This window comes from Gadus macrocephalus, chromosome 20 (genome assembly GCF_031168955.1).
Source record: "Gadus macrocephalus chromosome 20, ASM3116895v1".
NCBI classification, from domain to species: Eukaryota; Metazoa; Chordata; class Actinopteri; order Gadiformes; family Gadidae; genus Gadus; species Gadus macrocephalus.
Window position 1 is genome coordinate 19,455,954 of NC_082401.1, and position 12,780 is coordinate 19,468,733.

At 41.5% G+C, this 12,780-nt stretch overlaps 1 long non-coding RNA gene across 1 annotated transcript; it reads left to right on the plus strand.

Moving 5' to 3' along the window:
• Positions 1–1,031: 1,031 nt before the first annotated feature.
• On the plus strand, positions 1,032–4,802 carry LOC132449018 (uncharacterized). The gene is made up of 3 exons (XR_009523481.1): positions 1,032–1,645; positions 1,755–1,815; positions 4,692–4,802. It is a non-coding gene; the product is annotated as an uncharacterized LOC132449018 (long non-coding RNA).
• Positions 4,803–12,780: the final 7,978 nt, after the last annotated feature.

A 12,780-nucleotide genomic window follows, 5' to 3' on the forward strand; every position in this document is an offset into this window, starting at 1 on the left:
TGTGAATAGCAGGGAGAGATGGGACCCCTTTGATAATCACTGATCTAAGTGCGGTGCAGCCTGATGACTGAAGCCCAATGGAATGGTTAACAGCAGTGATGTCATGTATCTACTGAGTACAGTGGTAGATAATAGATCAGTGCATGAGACACCCAACCATGATTATTTGACTTCCCCTGGTCAGTCAAATAACAAAGTTAATTTTTGCAGTGATCTTTCCTTCCCCTGCTAGTTCACTAGATAGTGTACTTGGTTTGCTTTTCAATATTGCAATAGCAATATTGCGCTTTCATCACGTGTCTCATAATGTGGATTTCAGTATATGCATAGGACTTACTGGGCTCATTCCAGCAGTAGCCATGTGCAATTCTTTTGCCGGGGAAATGAGAGGCTTACTTTTATTACAGTTAGGACTTTAAGAAGAAATGGTATACTGTATTTTAATGAGGTTAGAAGAACACACATGATATTATTACACTACAGAAAGCTAGTGGAACTTCTGGACAGCACAAATCACTGTTTTAATAGATTTGTCTGTATTGACGTCATTTGTAAAAAACAAAACTATAAGAAAGATTATACCAGCCAAAGCTTTTGGACAAAACAAACAGAAGCACTTCTAATAACATTTGACCAAATAATAAAAAAGTGAATACTTAATATAAATCTGTGATGTACTCAGCATTGTACAACCTATCTATTACAGTATATAGCATTGCCATGGATTGTTTATTTTCACAAATCTATCGCTCCAGGAACACGCTCAACTGAATATGAACATATGGCTGTGTGTCACTTGTAAGATACAAGTAGTCCCAGTTCAGTTTTGATGGATCACTATTATTGCCTGGCATAAACCTGCAGAGAATTATAATACGGGCCATTTTAACTGACAGCGTTGAACAAAAGATACTCATTACTACATGTGTGGGCGGTAACGTGCCCATATGGATGTCTTGAGGCAGCACCGAATTGCATTGTGGGGAAGTTGAAAATAATTGATCAAGAAGAAAAAAAATAATTGATCAATCTCACTGTGATCCTGATGGGAAATGGCCTCTTGAAGACACCGCGATCCATCACGTTCCCTCGGTCTGTCAGAAAACAAGAAACGTTTTCATTCCTTTCTCCCGCTACCTGAAGCCCCTTGGCATGTGCAAAACGTGTTTTTCCTATCTTCCTCTTCATCCGAGCCTCCTCCTCCTCCTCCTCGTCCTCCGAGAGCTGTACATCCACCGTGTTCATCATATTACATTGCACACCGGAGCTGATTATCCGCTTTAATAACTAGCAATTACTGCCGCGGTTCTTCTGGTGCTGCCCACGTGGAGGAGAACAGAGGGACATGATTACGCTCATCTGACACACGCACACCATCACACACGCCGCAAACACGCCGGCGTCACTAATGCGCGCCGTGCTCGTGGCGCTCACCAGTCTGCAGGGGATATTAACACTTAGTCTCCGTAACTGCCAAATGGCCCCGCCCACAACCACCTGATTACGTCCATCAACACGGATGGTGACAGAGGGATGAAGATTCATTCACGTTGTTTGTTTTGGCCCCGGACTAAAATGTTGGCCCTACCCCCGAATGAAACGATGCAAAGACGGGGACTCGAGTCACTTGAGTCCCCAAACCCAGGTGAGGAGTGGGATGGTGATGACGCATAAACTCGATGCCTCTGGTATCGTGGTTCCGGGACTAGGTATGACTCGGAGAGCGGTAAAGGTTCATCCTGTGGTTTATACAGAGATACAAGGTAGACGGAAGAGCCCTCTGGAGGTGGTTCATGAAGCATCTGCAGAATCAAGGTAAAAATTCACTTTATATTGGTGTGGGGGCGGGATGGTAAATAAGTCACGCCTACAGGGTCTAGTTTACCCAGGTAAATATTCTGTCGATATTGGTGTGGGTAGAATGGTAGAGAAGCCACACCTACAGGGTCTTATTTACCAAGGTAAATCTTCAGTTTAGATTCAATGGTTAAGATGCCATGCCTAATGGGTCTGATTTATCAACACCTTCTATGGTGTTGTCTGGACCGCTCTATGTGTATCAGCAGACTAACTAGTCTAGGAATGTGTGGTGCCAGTAGGTAATAATGTGAGCTTTAATATCTTGTGGTCTAACGAGGTAATAGAATACATTTATTCACATCAAGAGGCATTTCCACAAAAGCCTATCAACTTGTTTCCTTTTATTATTTTCTTTCATGTTGATCGCAAGGCGCAAGCAAACAAAAAGCCTTGGCAAAGACAAAGCTATTATCAGGAGCCTCAAACTTGTGTTGAGTGTGGGAGTTCACTGGAAGATGGCGGCGGAGATTGTTAGAGGTGTGATTGTTTTAATTTGTAGACAACAAGTTGATTGTGAATGTTCCAAATGAGAACTGCGCGCTATCCCACACATTGGAACACTGCTTATGGGAAACTAGTGTCATTAGGCTCCATAATTAGTTCTTTTTGTACGTGTAAACTTTGTCTTTGTAATTAAAACTATCACACATTCTCTTGTAATTGGTAAAAAAAAAAATGAAGATGAAAATAATTCTTGCTAGCAAAACATTAGGCTGCTTATAAATATGAAAAAGTGTTCTCCTTTTTATCCAGTAATAAGTAAAGGTATGTGTAATTTCCCTGACTACATAAACAATATAAGGGCAATTTGCAATATCAATGGTATAAAGTAATAACATTATAAGATATGTCTATAGGCTTTTCATTAGATGTAAATGAAACGGATGTCACTGAAGTCAAACCAGAGCTTTTCGGCAAATGGTAGCCATGGTAGCAAGGCCTAGACAGGTTAACCTCTGCTGAAATTAAAACTCCCCATGATTCTTTGCAAACAACATCTTAATTAGAGTTTCCCTTTTTAGAAAATAGGATCACATTCCAAACAATGAACAAAGGAAAACCAAAGGTAACTAGAAAATGCATTTCCTACAGAAAATGCTGTGAGAGCTGTAGTGCAAAGTGTGGTTCAAAGTATTTTATAATGATGCCACATGGATTTAGACATAAAGAAACGTCTGTGTGGGTGTGTGTGTTTAAGAGAATAGCGAGCCGGTGCGTGATTACAATTAGCCCAATAGAGCGGGAAAAATACCCCAATCTGGCAACACTGCCTGAACGTCCTTCAAAAGTAGCCCAATCTTGCAACACTGCTGAACGTCCTCACGCTCGTCAAAGTAAATCAATGAGAACAACTGAAAACGAAGCCGGTATGAAACTAAAACCGCGATTCTGAATAAAGTCTAAATTATATCGAAATTCCGCTTCGATATTATTAAAGATACAAGTGTGTAGATTTGTTAAATGGTTTGAACGAAGGTAAACGGATGACAAATAATTGAGTTACGATGTCTTAAGAAGTAGGTGTGTCAGAATGGGCAGACGTCTTCAATGAAAACAGCTGAAAACGAAGCCGGTATGAAACTAAAACTGATTTAAGTTTAAAAGATATCGAAATTCCGTTTAGATATTATGAAAATACGTCTTAAACAGTTGAAGTACAAGATAGAAAAAAATATATAGTATTTTAAAAGTAGAATATCTTAAAAATATAAAATATTTAAGAAATCTGAAAAGAAGAGTGCGATTCCAAGCTATTCTGAATATTTAGATGTGTTTAAGAGGTTAGCGAGCCGTAGCCCAATAGTGCGGGAAAAACATCCCAATCTGGCAACACTGCCTGAACGTCCTTTAAAAGTAGCCCTCAAAGTTAGAGATAGGTCCCAAAGTTTGTAGAGAATAAGAAAGAAAGAACGAGAATAAAACTTATGAAGAACTAGAAAAAGCATTTCCTGCAGAAAATGCGGTGTGTGCTGTAGTGCAATGTGAGGTTGAAAATATTTTGTAATAAAGCCACATTGATTAAGACATAAAGAAACGTTAAATGGCTTAAATCAAGTGAAGGGTTTTGAACAAAAGTTCAAAAGTCTAAATGGAGTAAACAATGTAAAATTGCACACCATTTAAGAAAATGTAAATGGTTGGAAAAAAAAATAAAGTGACCGCTGAATGAAAAGCGCAAATAATTGCTAAAAATGCAGAAATGTAAATAGAATTGAACTGAAGAATCTGAAACGTCAAATGTATTTCCCTGCAGAGGGTGTGTGTGTGTGTGTGTGTGTGTGTGTGTGTGTGTGTGTGTGTGTGTGTGTGTGTGTGTGTGTGTGTGTGTGTGTGTGTGTGTGTGTGTGTGTGTGTGTGTGTGTGTGTGTGTGCGCGTGTCCGTCCGCACGTGTGTGTAAGGTTATATCGAAAGTGACGAATGTGACAAAGTCTTGTGAGATAGCAAAGTTAAGAGAAAAAGTTATATTGTTGCAATGTTTGGGTATTTTGGCAACTTAATTGTCAGCATTCAACATGTGTGATAAATCCTACACTAAAGTGTGTGTGTGTGTGTGTGTGTGTGTGTGTGTGTGTGTGTGTGTGTGTGTGTGTGTGTGTGTGTGTGTGTGTGTGTGTGTGTGTGTGTGTGTGTGTGTGTGTGTGTGTGTGTGTGTGCGTAACTTTATATCGAAAATGACAAACGTGACAAAGTCTTATGCGATAGCAAAAAATAATAGGAAGTTATGTAACGTTGAAATGTTGAATGAATTAATGTGAATGATGTAAAATAATGCTAATAGTCCTTGTGTACCTTGAATCTAATGGTCAATTGTTCTTCGGTTCTTGTTCAGCATCCCACCTATTTCCTGGCCAGCGAGGAGCCAGTGTTTCCCACAGCAGAGGCGTGTGACTCGTCCTTGTTGTCCCTTTCGGACAACACAACCTCACAGTCTACAGTACCATCTCAGAAACCACTTGGATGGGAAAGCCTGCCATGGAGGTATGATCACTCTGAATTTACTGTAAAATATTTCTGAGGGGAAAAAAAAATTCCCCCCCCTTTTCCCCTACACATAACAAGTACGGTATGTGGTCTACAGAAGCACATGCCGTACTTGTGTGAGGCTGTCAATAGCTCTAATGTAAGAAATATTTTGTCAGCAACATTATAGCCAGGGATGTGCAGGTAAGCTGGGGGGTTTAAATAGCCCGCCTTATTTGGATGAGGAGAGCATGTGACTGATCAGCTGATCAGGATGGGCGCAACTTGAGTCGTCTGCCTGAACTGGTCTTGCAGGCTTTGCATCATGAAGGATGAGTATTTTTTGAAAATATCACTGATAGCTTGTAGTCATTCTGTCTTCCAAGTAACTACAATGAACATTCATCTCAAAGATATCTTAACAATATTTGATTTGATTTTTTACAAATGTTTGCGTGTATTGCTCACACCCAATCCTGCTGCAACTATGCTCAAGAATATGCTAACTATGAAAAATTTAGTAACATGTTATGCTCAGGAGTGACAGAGAAGATGATTCTGAAGATGTTTCCCATGCCCATGCTGTCCTTAAATGGAGGGCACCATCGAAGATGTTTCCCTTCAATTTAAGTCATCATGGTTACAGATTATATTATATTGTTAATTTAATAAATGAAAAATGTATTCTTGAGTCCTTGAGTCATTTTATCTGTAGTAAGATGCCGCAGATAATTTATCAATCTGAGGTAGCAAGTTTGTCGTTTTTTCCAGTCTGCTGGTGAGGTATCATCACACACAAAGATACAAGGCAGCTGGGTAAACTTCTTGGTGGTGGAGAGATGTACACTGAAGATGTGAGAGGCCATTCAGAACAACCACCAGGATCATCCACTTCATAACATTTTCATGGATCAAGAAAAAAAGGCAGTGGTGGACATCTCCCATTTCTTCACTGCAGGATGTAAAGATAATAATTGTACTTTTTTTTGCAGGGGAATGGCTTGGTCTGCATTACATAGTTTGATCAGAAGAGTGTTCATTGTTGCTAAATAATATAAACTTTTCTTTTGGTAATGTTTTTCATTATTTGCTATATATCATTGGCTTTATTCAATCATTATGATATTCCATGGAAGGGGTTGCATTTGTTTTGTACCACTGCCCTTGATTACCTGGACAAGTCCCAAAATACACTCCACACAAACAGGCACATACAGTACCAAAGGTTATGACACATCAATACATAGGACATGACCCAGTATGGGTGAGAAAATAGGTCAGGTATAATACAGATAAGATAACAAAAGATGAAAGTACCAAAGATGGTGGTGTACTGGATGCCCTCTATAGAAATGCAATATTTTAGAGAGGGCTGATCAGGAGATAGGCCTAAAACCGTCTGACAAAGGTAAGTATTTGATTAAATAAAATAGTCAGTATGAATACAGCTAAACAGAGAGGTTAACAGATTGAGCTTGGCTAAAAAGTGGTTACAAAAAATTCTCAGTCTAAAAAATTATTTTAGGCTACATTGTTGCTATAGTGGAATAATGTGTCCTCACATCAATAATCATTTCAAGTAATTCAATATTTCCATTTATCTTGAAACGTTTGTTTAGTAAACGTTTATGTAGTAGCTACTATAGGAAGAACAACATTAAATCCTACATCCAGGCAAATCCAGGCCCTGCTTTGACCGAATTTATGAAATCCCGACTGTCCCTGAATAAACCACGATGACGTAGTGTACTCTCTAGGCAGGGCTTGGCGTGTGACATGCGTGACATGGGCGGGGCGGTTTGCAACTAGAACTGTGATTCTGAAGAAAGTTTAAATGATATCGAAATTCCGTTTGGATATTATTGAAGATACAAGTGTGTAGATTTGTTAAAATGTTTGAACGAAGATAAACGGTTAGAAATTGATTTAGTTACGTCTTAAACAGTTGAAGTATCTGAGGACGGCTCTGTCGTCCTCCCATTGAGTCCCATGTTAAAAAAAAGATAGTAGGATATCTTAAAAAGCATAAAATATTTAAAAAATATGAAAAGAAGTGGGCAATTCCAAGCTATTCTGAATATCTGATAATTTGAATGGAGTCTCTAGGTGAAAAATTGAGGAAGGAGATAGGTCCCAAAGTTTGTAGAGAATAATAAAGAAAAGAAAGAAAGAAAGAAAGAAAGAATAAAACAGCGCTCAACAATAGTTGAGCGCTGCATGCAGCACTCACCTAATAAAACTTACGAAGAACAATAGTTGAGCGCGCTGCATGCAGCACTCACCTAATAAAATTTTCTCAATCACATTTTAGGTCATTAAACATCAGTCTGTTAAAGGAACAGTTGCCATTCTTCCAAGAAGCTAAAATTAAGCCCCTTCTTTAAAGAATCTGATCTCATCTCGGTCCAGGTTCACAGCAGGTTGGTCACTATGGATTCACACATTTAAAAGTGTCATTCATTAAGAAGCATCACCACTTTCCGCTGCAGTGTTTGCTGTGCACTTTGGGCCAAGTCGATTGTGTGGCTAAGATGGAACATAGTTAAAGCACCATTTCCTGAAGTAGTCAGCCCCCCTGGTGCTGTTGCACTCGGCAGTCATACAACATTCAGAGTATAAGATAGCAAACAGGGATTGCACCTGCTTTTCAAAAAAAAAGATTCTGACAAAACACCAGGGGATAAAAAGTGACGGTGTGGGGGAGGATGGCGGCACCACATCAATCTTTCATAAAGCCAAGTGTCAGCGGTTTTAGGTTGTGGGGGCTCTCCGCTGACAAACGGTGTTCATGTATACGTGTACGGGCAGCCCCTGACGGGGGTGAAGAGGGAGGACAGTGTGTGTGTGTGTGTGTGTGTGGGTGTGGGTGTGGGTGTGTGTGTGTGTGTGTGTGTGTGTGTGTGTGTGCAGGTAGGTGTTTGTGATGGAGACACAATGATGAGGTACAAGAGACAAGAGTGTATTTTCCTGACCTTTTTTGTCAAGTCCGCTTAGAGCGATGAAAAGCCATCGTCTGGAGAGCTTCGAGGCTGTGGATGTGTTCCAAGCGATTCCCTTTACGATACGTTGCTCTTTGGCGCTGGGGAGGGAAGAATCACAACATCAGGAGGTATAGGGGTCTTCCCAGAATAACAATAAATCCCTGTTATTGCTTGTGAATCGAGGTGCTTTATTTCTGCTGCAGCCTGGTAGGCATCCTCATCCAGTTAATATTAAGAAACGAGATAAACGGTTTGAAATCTCTCAAATGAAACAAAGTTTTGCCCTTTCTCAATGCAAAAATACCTCACATTTGATATAAAAAAGAATAGAACAATAAACCGTTGTAAGTTTCTGAGTGTTTAAAAAGTACGCCTTTTACCAACCATTATGTCTGATTTAAAATGTTTCTGCGTTGAACCTGCAGTTAAAACGCAATCGTCCAACCCCATTTGGGGGAGTTGTGGTCGTGGACATGTCCGCCTACTCTTTAAGAATCGGCTGCAATTTCCATCAGAACATTTTGTTCATGCTAGTGAGTGCATTAGTGCATCACTTTAATATGTTCATTTTGGATCGACATTGAAAGTCCCAGCATGACAGCTAAGCTTGGTTTTATTGATTTTCCTCTCCCTTGAGACTACTTCTCCTAACAATCTTTACACAATAGAAGTGCATGCACATGCAATCACAGTCGCACACACACATACAGACTCATACACACATACATAAATACCCCCCCGCCTCCTTTTTGTCTTTGTAAAGATGTCAAAAAGCTGGAGGGATGGCGGAGAGCTGTGCGGGCCAGGCGCTGGGCGCGGGACTACAGCAACAGGCGGAGGACTTGCGTCGGCAGCTGAGCTCCATAATCTGGCCCCAGCGATTTGTCAGAGTCGTGCCAAGACAAGCAGCGGGCTTCTGCGAAAAGACTGGCAACCTGTTAGCGCTTATACCGCTCACGATGCTTTGACCAAGAAAAACCAACAAAGGGGCCGTCTTCACTTAATGAGTGTGGCAACCTCGTCAGTTGCACGCCTAGCCCTCTGCTGTATGAGGAGCTAACACGGCCTGCCTCCATTCTCTAATTTCAGGCGGCGGAGGATAACATTTTAATCTGTGCAAAGGTTAATTGAACGACCGACAGAAAAAAGAAAGTAAGGAGGAGACGGTGTCAAGGACAGCTTTGCCACCGCACCGATGAAGGCGGAGCCGACGAGAATAAATGTCACCTTGCTTGCCTGAGCTTCCGTCGAGTGCCTGACATTTTGCACCATCATTAATGAGAAACACTTGTTCTCGATCTTTATTTAAAACAAACATCAAAAGTATAACGCAAGTCTTGGATTCTTTGGCTCGGTGTGACTGTGCTGTTGTTTGATACAGAGAACGAGAGAAGCCAGACTTTGTTCTTGGTAAAGATTCCTCGGGCCACACTGACCCAGCCACCCCTGTGTCCATTACAGCAGGCGTCGCAGGGAAGTTCTGCAAGCTTTTAGTCCCCTGGCGACATACTCCTAGATGTCTATCGATCAGTATTGACACACTGGTGCCTGAGCGGCAGGACCAAAGACTTGCAAATGGTTTGTCATTTAAAAATGGGTTGGATTCGGAAAGCAGCCATTATGAACAAAGAGAAACGGGGAGTGACTTAGTGTAAACCCAAGGCGTCGGAAAGCCCTCACTCGCCAGATAATGAGGAAATCCAACATTACACATCATTTAAAATGAGCTTTGTTCTGTGAAAATGGGCCCGCTTGTTAAATTCCATTGGAAGTTTCTATAGTGAGATCAAAAGTAAACCCCCTTTATTGTCTTACCTCTCTTCTCTCTCCGTTGAACCTTTTTTTTAAGTGATCTCGGAGCGCTAATAAGATATGGCAGCACTGACAGCCTCACCAGTCCGAGTTCATAAGAATCCATGCAACGCACAGAGAATATTAATGTGATGATTGGACTTAATTACGGGGAATACAGCGACCTGTCAAATTGAGATTAATCAATTTGGATTGTGAGCAGATTACAAAAGGGCCATGTTAATAAATAGTGTTTCTGGAGGCAAAATCTGTCTGTGGCGGCGAGTGACGGCCCCACATTTAATAAAGGCTCAACAACAGTGGGACAATATAGGCCTCAGGACTGGATATGATCCAATAATCTCAATGATATGTCCTCTCCAGCCTCTGCTCTATTTCCCATTATACTGAATGTATAAACATTCCTTCATTTCTAAGTCTTTTGAACATTAATTTGTCCATAATGTTTGAATGGAATGAAATCATTGGGCATTCTTTTCAAGGGTTTCCATATAGAAGACAGACAAAAAATAGCGTTGAAAGCTTTGGCGCTAGGTCAACACTCAGGTTGTTTCTTTTCATGTTTGATAAGTAACATGTCTCCTCAAGACACCAAAACAAGAAAGAAATCAAAGTATGGAGGAGGCAGCATCCTCACTATGTTAGAAAATAGACGTGTTGCAAAAGGAGTTTGCTTTCAAATCCTTCATTTTCTTATGCTCCAGACGGCGTCCTGACACCTTATTTGTAAAACCCTGGCTTTCTTCATTATCACTTCTTGTTCATCGCCACAATTAAACGCACCACGAGTTGCCGGAGCTACATCTCTAGAACAAGTGTGATCAAAGCATTCACACAGCCATACCATTTCTTTTACATTCAACTAGTCGAAGTGGACCGAAGTAAAAGTGAACCCTTGAATCGGTGCCATTCAGAAAACCTCCACGCATAATGTACATTATCAATATAATAATTATTTCTTATCAGCTATTGTTATCCTCCCTTTCACCAGACGGCAATCATCTGTTTGGCGAGGATCCGCTAAATCAAGGCTGTCGGCTTTATTACCTTCAATGGTGGTTTCATTACCGCAGTCAGTTTTGTACTTTCCGCATTGACGTATTTAGCTTCATTAAACACCATGCAACCATATATATATGTATATATATATAAAAGATATATATATGTATATGTATATATATATAAAAGATATATATATGTATATGTATATATATTCATATATATATATATATCGTTGGATTCAGGGACAATTATAATAGGCTATTTTCCATATCTCTTGTCAGAGGCTCTAGAATCTAGAAACAAGACCATATTTTGCCGGTCGTTTCTTCACGTTTGGTTAATTGATGAAACTCTAGGGACTCAGCTGGATGTGAGAAGCAACAATGGATAACTCTCACTCAGGTGACGACTGCCTCCCTGAGCATTAATCATCTCTGTCTTCCCCAAACAGCAGGCATACTGCGCCGCAGTTGCCTGACAACAGCATGCAGAACTTCTAAATGTTATCTTCCCAAGACACGAGGGCCTGGCTTTGCAGAAACCACAGTGCGCCCGGGTCCCATCTGGTGACAACCACTCATTGAACTCTACAAGATAATCACACCCCCTGAGGAAAGACAATTCATTAAAGGCACAGGGCCTATAATTCATCCGTTGTCTCGCCCTATGATACACTTTAAAATTCTGTGACACTGCACTTTGGCGTGACGTGACGGATCAATTGTTGCGCGGACACTCAGCGCTGTTTGTCGGCCCGTGATTTATTTCTCCCTGCAGAAGGAAATGATAAATGAAACCGGTGTGTGTGCCTTGCCGTGCTGAACTCGCCCCGATACAGGACTGGGAGAGGGCATCTGCTGGCGGTGGAGTTAATGGTGTTACATGAAATCAGCAGCTCACTTCTGCCCCTGGTGCCACACTCGGGTTCTTTATTAGCCTTTTGTGAAGAACCTGGCGCCGGATGCTGACACCATTGGACAGGAAAAGCACAGGGAAATAAGATAAAGGCACAATTCAACATTTAAATACACCCTCTGCTACCTTAGTCTAAGTCTGTCATTCTGTAATGTCGCCAACACGCTGTGCTACGATCCATCAGGTTCATCAAGAAGATAGCCATTGATGCCACGGCAACTCAAGCTCACGCCTCAAACTAATTACTTCCCTTAATTGTTGGTGGGCGCCTGGGTCTGTGCAGTGCTGTTCTACCGAAAACAACTGTCTATACGTGCCTATTTCCATTCTATGTCAGTTCCATCACTTATGCTTGCCACGTTGGGCTCCAATTTGCATGTTCTCCGGTAATTGCTAGGCAGTAGCTCCATTTCCACTTGGCTTGGCCTCCACAAATGTAATTGTATCTCTCCTTTGAGCACAGCTGCCCTTTACCTTCCCTTCAATACACCTTTCTCTGTCGGGTTCACCGGCGTTCCTGTCATGCTTTATTGCAGCTGTCTTGTCATTCGATTTGGTTATGCTGCAGGGATCACCGTGGTGGTCTGCTTTATGTCAGAAACGCATGGCCCTTGTGGCAAGGCGCAAGGCAGACATTTCCAGAGGGGATGGAAAGAGAGCCATTCATTGTTTCTGGACCTTGACATGGCCTCATTCGGAGGAAGTAAAAAGGACACAGAACAGACAAACTGGGAGACTTCTCCCCATTGGTGTAATGGCCAGAGCACCCTAGGGGTGCTTGCCTGCTATGGCTCCAAGAAGCAAAATCAATGGCTGTTGAAAGAAGCCAAGCGCTCCAGTTCCTGGTTTGTAACTTGTTTTAAGAAGCTTTGGCTGAGAGGGAGGTGGGTGGGTGTTAAGAGTGTGTAGGAATGCGGGGGTCTGGGGGTGTTCAATTCCTTGGCAGCGGGATCCCTGTACAGCTTTCCCCATCAGATGAATCACATTCATGCAGTGCAGCGAATTCTACCGTGGAAAGGTTAAGAAGGGAGGAAGGTGCAAGGTGTGTGTGAGGGCTGACAACCATCAAGTTTTGAAAACCTTGACGCTGGCTATGTTTTTCTTCCATCCTGTTGACAAGTGTCTTGATAAACAAAGAACTAACGTTCTTCGAATTATGTGCACATTTTTATATTTTTCAATTATTTTACACAGCCAATAGCTTTCTGTGTAAAGCAGGCATTGCCAATCCACGGACACCAGAACATT